The 6,000-nt window shown below is 44.8% G+C and overlaps 1 long non-coding RNA gene across 1 annotated transcript in view; it reads left to right on the top strand.

Annotated features, from left to right (window-relative positions):
• Window positions 1–1,296: 1,296 nt before the first annotated feature.
• Window positions 1,297–6,000, top strand: part of LOC129495613 (uncharacterized) — a 42,933-nt gene continuing 38,229 nt past the window's right edge. Inside the window, exon 1 of the long non-coding RNA XR_008661560.1 lies at window positions 1,297–1,438. This is a non-coding gene — a long non-coding RNA (uncharacterized LOC129495613). The remainder of the gene's footprint in view (window positions 1,439–6,000) is intronic.

Genomic DNA, 6,000 nt, shown 5'->3' with positions numbered 1-6,000 from the left:
TTCGATCCCGGGTCTCCAGTATGGCGCCCTGGGCCAAAGGCAGGCTCTAAACCGCTGCACCACCCAGGGATCCCCCTGGCTTCCTTTATCACATCATTAACAATAGATTGTTTTGATATGGACTGGTTTTTGTCTGCAATTTATGTTCAGCACCCATCAGCAGAACTACAACCTATGGGTGAAAGGGGCAAGAAGAAAGATTTTTGTACTGCTTTAGGCAGAGCTTTCTAACCATGAGCTGAGGCGTAGATGGAGTCATTGGACAGGGTGAGTGGAGAAGAGGAGTTTGGAGTCGGAATACCACCAGGGCTCCTTCTGGTCCTGGGATCATGATTCTTTATATCTGAGTCTGTAATTTTAAAGAATGGACTCAATCATAAGTTCAAAATTTCAAGGGCAAGCGTCTGAGATGATTTGAAATAGAACAAAACTAGGACTGTTAGCGGAGTTGGTTGTAAAGTTTTTTTTGGTTTCTCTTTAGTTCTTGGACTAGAAAAATGTCCAAGAATCAATCACATCCCCAAAGGTAAGCTAAGTCTGTTGAAGATCTCAGAGTTCTCTTTGTGGAAGACCATGGACTGAGAGTATCATGACTCACCCAAATAACATAGAGAGGTCTCTACAAACACACCAGTAGGAGGGCAGGAGGCAATTATTTGAAGAATGAGGCAAGAAAGTGGTAGCTTAGCCTTGAGGGAGCCAAAAATTATTCTTCATATGGCACTGAGTGAAGTTATCTGCACCTTGCGTAGTCTTTGAAAATTCATTTACTGTTTTCTGTTCCATCTGTGACATGGGGACAGTAAAATCTTTTACAAAACCACTAGGAGGATGGTATTGAGGGTTTATTACCTGGTAATTCTATACCTTGTGGCATGAAAATGGCTATCAAAGTAATATAAGGGAACAACAAGATCTTACCCGTGAGAGCATACATGCGGCAGTAGCTAGTGAAGTTGAATTGTTTGCCCTCGTAATGGAAAACAAACAAATAAGCAAAAAATAGTATGGTAGGGCCAGGGATGTGGTTCTCCTCTGTTTGCACAAATACAGCTTGGTATTTTGATAAGATTCCTTCTCTTGGGAAAATATCAATGATTTGGTCCCTTGGAGATTTAACACAAAATGGAATGCATGCAAGTAAGGTGGGTGCAGCCTTTATTTGTTATGAAACAGCTCACTCAAAGCACCAATTAGAATTAATTCAGCTGAATCTACTTAGCTGCTCACAGTCCATTCATGAAAAACCACACTTTGTCTCACTGCTTGCAACTTCAGACTTCTCCGTTTAGATAAGACGGTGTTCTAGTTCCAGCTACCCAGGGACATGGATGGAGAAATGAAATCTCTTTGACTCTTCACTTTTAAGATGGATCTATCAGGATGTGTTTTGCTGCAAGCGACAAGAACCCCAACTCAATGCATCATAAACATGAAGGTAATTTGTTGTCTCACATAAAGAGAAGCCTTGAGATAGTGTTAACTCTGTACTCCACGATGTGCTCCATGGAGAGACCCTTTTCATCTTTTGGATTGGCATCCTTGTGGGGTGGCCTTGTGCCTGGGCAGGCTGGCCTCATGCCTACAGCATAGCTTCGGCAATGCCGGGCTTCATATCTGGTTATTCTTTCATATGAGCAAATAAACCTCATAAGCGACTAGGAGAACTTCCCTTTTATCTGACTGGTCAGACTGACACCATCTTTAAACCAATTACCGGCAGGGTGAACAGGATGAAGATGATTGATGTAGAACCGACATTGGAAGACTTTTCCTTAAAGGGCCAGATGGTAAATATTTTAGGCTTTGCTGGTCATGAGGCAAAATTGAGGACATTACGTGGGTGATTATATAACCATTTAAAATATAAACATTTTAAAATTTAAAAACCATTTAAATTTTCCAGAGAAACAGAATTTCTCTGTTTTCCAGAGAAACAGAATCACTGGGAAGGTGCATGTGTGTGTATATCTCTCTCTCTCTCTCTCTCTCTCTCTCTCTCTGTGTGTGTGTGTGTGTGTCTATGTATCTATCTATACAGAGATTTATCTTAAGGAATTAGCTCATATATTTATGGAGGCTGGCAAGTCCAAAATCTGCAGGGTGGGCCAGCAGCCTAGCAACCCAGAGAAGAGCTGATGTTGCAGTTCAGAGCCAAAGGCTATCTGCTGGCGTAATTCCTTCATGCTCAGGGGAAGTCAGTTTTTTTATTTTTTTCAGGTCTTCAACTGACTGGATGACGCCCACTCACATTATGGAGGGCAATCAGTTGTATTCAAAGTCTACCAATTTACATAGAAATCCCATATAAAAACACCCTCATAGAAACATGTGCAATAATATCTGGGCCCTGTGGCCTAGCCAAACTGACACATCAATTAGCCATCACACATGCTTGGCTCCAGGCCAGGGAAAAATGGGTAGCAGGGTGGATTTGGTCTTGGCTACCCTTTGCCAAACTCTGGCTTCAGCTGACACCTGAGATGGGAGTAGGATCATTTTTCTTAAGAGTGGGAATCTGAACAAAACAGCAGTCAGTTAACAAAGAACAAAGATGATGGGTAAACAACCAATCCTGCTATGCTGGTCCTACCTATTTAGCCTAGATTTTGATAGAATAAGAAAGAAATGCATTAAGAAACTTGAAAACATTGCATTAGAATGTAAAGCAGAATTCCTGATCCAGCACTTTTCCTCCTCAAGTTTTTTTTTTAATGGGTGACTCAATATTTCTATTTGTCAGTACATGTGTTGCCCTGTTCTTCTCTTCCTGTGCAGGAGGCAGGCCATCCTGCTCTCCAGGCATAAGAGAAAGGCAACCTGTGACTGCTTGTGGAAGGAGTGGGACGGGCTGTGAATATTGTTTCTGTAGGTGGTAAGTACACCCATTGGGTGCAGGCAGATGCCCTCCATGTAAGAGGAGCATTTCAAGGATAACGCGCTGTGGGTTTTGGCAGAGGTGAGTTGCATGGTTCTCTCCCAGCAGTTGAGGTGGGAGCAAACTCCAGTCACCCATTAGGCCAATTAGCATCCTGATGTGCTAACTGTCCTGCCCAGTCTTGCAGGGCTCTTTTTCAATTCAGAGCAAATGACTCTAGTCATTCTAGTGCTGGGTACTGTGCTGGGCATTGGGAATGTAGATTTGTGTAAGAAAAGGTGCTGGCCTTCCTGAGGAGGGAAGTTAGGAGGTGGAAACAGATACCAACTATTGTATGATCCTTGACTGTGATGGGGTGGGGAGGGGACACTAGCTTCTGAGTGCACATTTGCAAATGTGGGAGGGATGATTTTGGTTTCCACAAAAACTGGGGGATATCTGTGACATTTGGTGCCTGGTTGCTGGGGTGTCAAATGTCCCACAGTGCATGGGATGGTCACATGTGACAAAGGATTTGACACACTTAAAGTACCAGTAGTCCGTGGAAATGAACTAAGGGATTGGGTGATGATCTTTCATTTGAGGGAAGTAAAAGGAAGCTGTAACAGCAGCCCCTTTCCTCCTTCCTACCTGAGGGGCATGACACCCACAGGACAAGAAAGCTGGAATCTGCTGGGCTTCTTACTTTGGATAAAGCTCATGTTTCTGCTGAAATTCAGGAAAGACCTAGGAATAGCTTTGGTGAAATAGGGACTCCACTTGTAAATTGTGAATTGCACAACTCCAGGGGGAGCCATTCATGTTTCAATCACTATTGATTCATGTAGCTATTACCAGCTTTTCCTGGCTGCTGGCAATAGAGTATCTTAAGAAAGGGATCCTTACTAATTTTCACCGAGCCAGTGGCCGGGCTGGGCTGTTGGGTGGAAGAGAGAGGGACATGTAGGCAGCTTCCCGTGTGGAGAAGACCAGGTGGTAGGACTCGGGCAGCCAACCATAGTAGTGACAGGGGCCAGGGAAGGATTCTGGTCTCTGGTCCACCTGTCGTGGGCGCAGTGAAGCGGCAGGCCTCCATCAGGGTTCAGTGGTCAGGGGCAAATTCAACTTTCCACTCACAGTGAGAGAGATGCCCAAGGGTCTTTGCTCTCCTTCACTGACTGGTATGGGAGGGATTGTGGTCTCGAGGGGAGGAAAACACATTGTTCTGACAACTTGTAGAGGCAGATGGGCCTTCACCCAAATCTGGTGCCCTACGCACATCAAAAGGGGATGAAAAGGTGTGTTAACTCCCCTGGCACGCCAGCTTACGTATACAACTCTCCCCAGAGCCTGATTCACTTATGCTCAGGATTTGTCCACCACAAAAATGGGTTCAAGCTTTTGAGCTTCAGTTTGGCACTTCATGCTTTTCTGAGTCTCAGGGGGATAGCAGGGCAGGTCCCTAATAACCTCCCATGACATTGGGAAGGAGCACGCTGTGGTGACAGCCCCTGGGCACGGAGGCTTGCAGTATTTGAATCTCTTCCAGTGCCAAATGAGAGAGTACTCAGAAAGTACTCAGGATCTCCTGACCATCTTGCCCCATGTGGGGCACCACTAGAAGAGGGAGGGGTGAGACTTAATAGCTGTTGGCATTCAAAACAGTGGACTCAGAAGGTGGGAAACTGAGGCGAGCTTAGCTTAGGGAGGCATGGGGTCCGGTGACTCTCATGAAGTTGGGTAACACAGGACTCACCAGGGCATGTTTGAGCCAGAATCATTGAAACTGATAGAAGATCTGCTTTAGCTCTTGAGGCCTAGAACATTTGCTGTGGTCAATTCCTTGGGCAGATCCTTTAACGAGAGCTGAACATTTTCTGGCGACAGGATCAGGGTGATGTGCTTAACCAGGGTCCATATTAAGAAGTGCTGTGCTGAGGCTTGCTTTCCACACTTTCCCAAAACGAAAAGTGGTACCGCTCTTAGCTTTCCTCCGGAGGCTGGAAAATAAAATGATGAATTGAACTCTAAATGTATTGCAAGCTAAATACACTCGGGGATAGAAGCGAACAAGAAAAGAAAGGAGGCAGAGTTATTGAGGCAACAATTCAGATTTAATTGCATTTGATATAGACCACCCTTTAAAAATAGTTTGGTCGGTTAAAGGCTGCAGTAATTTATGGAACTATCTTACTGCTTCCAGGGAAGTTGACAAGTCTGGACTGAATCAGGAGAATCAGCATAAATCTCAGCCGATGCCTAATTTTAGAGATGTCTGGTCCTTGAAGGAGTCTTGCCACAGCCAGATGGGGTGGGAGACAACATTTGAGGAGGGAAAAGCATGAGGTGCCAAACTGAAGCTCAAAAGGTTAAACCCATTTTTGTGGCTGATAAATCCTGAGCAAAAATAAATCGGATTTTGGGGAGAGTTGTGTATGTAAGCTGGAGTGCCTGGGGGAGGATGAGGGAGTCTTGAAGGATCACAGGGAGTTTTGAAAATTCCTCCAGGCCTGGATGTTTTTCATCTGGAAAAAACCGAGCTCATTCTCCCCAGGAGCTGCCCCAAACACGGTAGCGGGGTGACCGTGGGCTCGCCAGGACTTTGCTTCCTTCTGTGTCCAGTACAGAAATGCCCTTCTCCTCTGTTAGCAAAACTTTGATGTCCTGCTGAGGTTCCTCCTGGTCGCTAAGATGCTTTCCTTTTCACGGCCTGGAGAAATGAGGCCCCTCTTCTGGACCATTCTTCCACTCTTGTGTTCTCTGTTGCATGGTGTTACATGTCAATGTGTTTCCATCTCTGCTTCTAAAAGTTTTCAAAGGAAAGTCTGTGTCCCATTCATCTGTGAAGAGCCTGCTGTATCACAGCACGTGGTACTTGCGAAGAGTTCCATTAAGATAGGAATTGGAGCTGGACCCAAAGGATTAGGCTGCTGGTCTTAATGGTAAATTATAGCTCTTAGGCTCTATGATTTTAAATCCAACTCACTGAGGCTGTATGGAGAAGGGTATGTGAGTGTTGACATGGCCTTTGTACTTCTCAGAACATTGGTTTTACTGCACTTGTTATTAGGATTGTTTATTATTATTATCATTATATTATTCAGAGGAAGGGACAACAGGAGCAGAGAGACTTTCTGTAGTGG

Source organism: Nyctereutes procyonoides, unplaced genomic scaffold (assembly GCF_905146905.1).
Source record: "Nyctereutes procyonoides isolate TBG_1078 unplaced genomic scaffold, NYPRO_anot_genome, whole genome shotgun sequence".
Taxonomy (NCBI): domain Eukaryota; kingdom Metazoa; phylum Chordata; class Mammalia; order Carnivora; family Canidae; genus Nyctereutes; species Nyctereutes procyonoides.
This window is presented reverse-complemented; position numbering and strand designations above follow the sequence as displayed.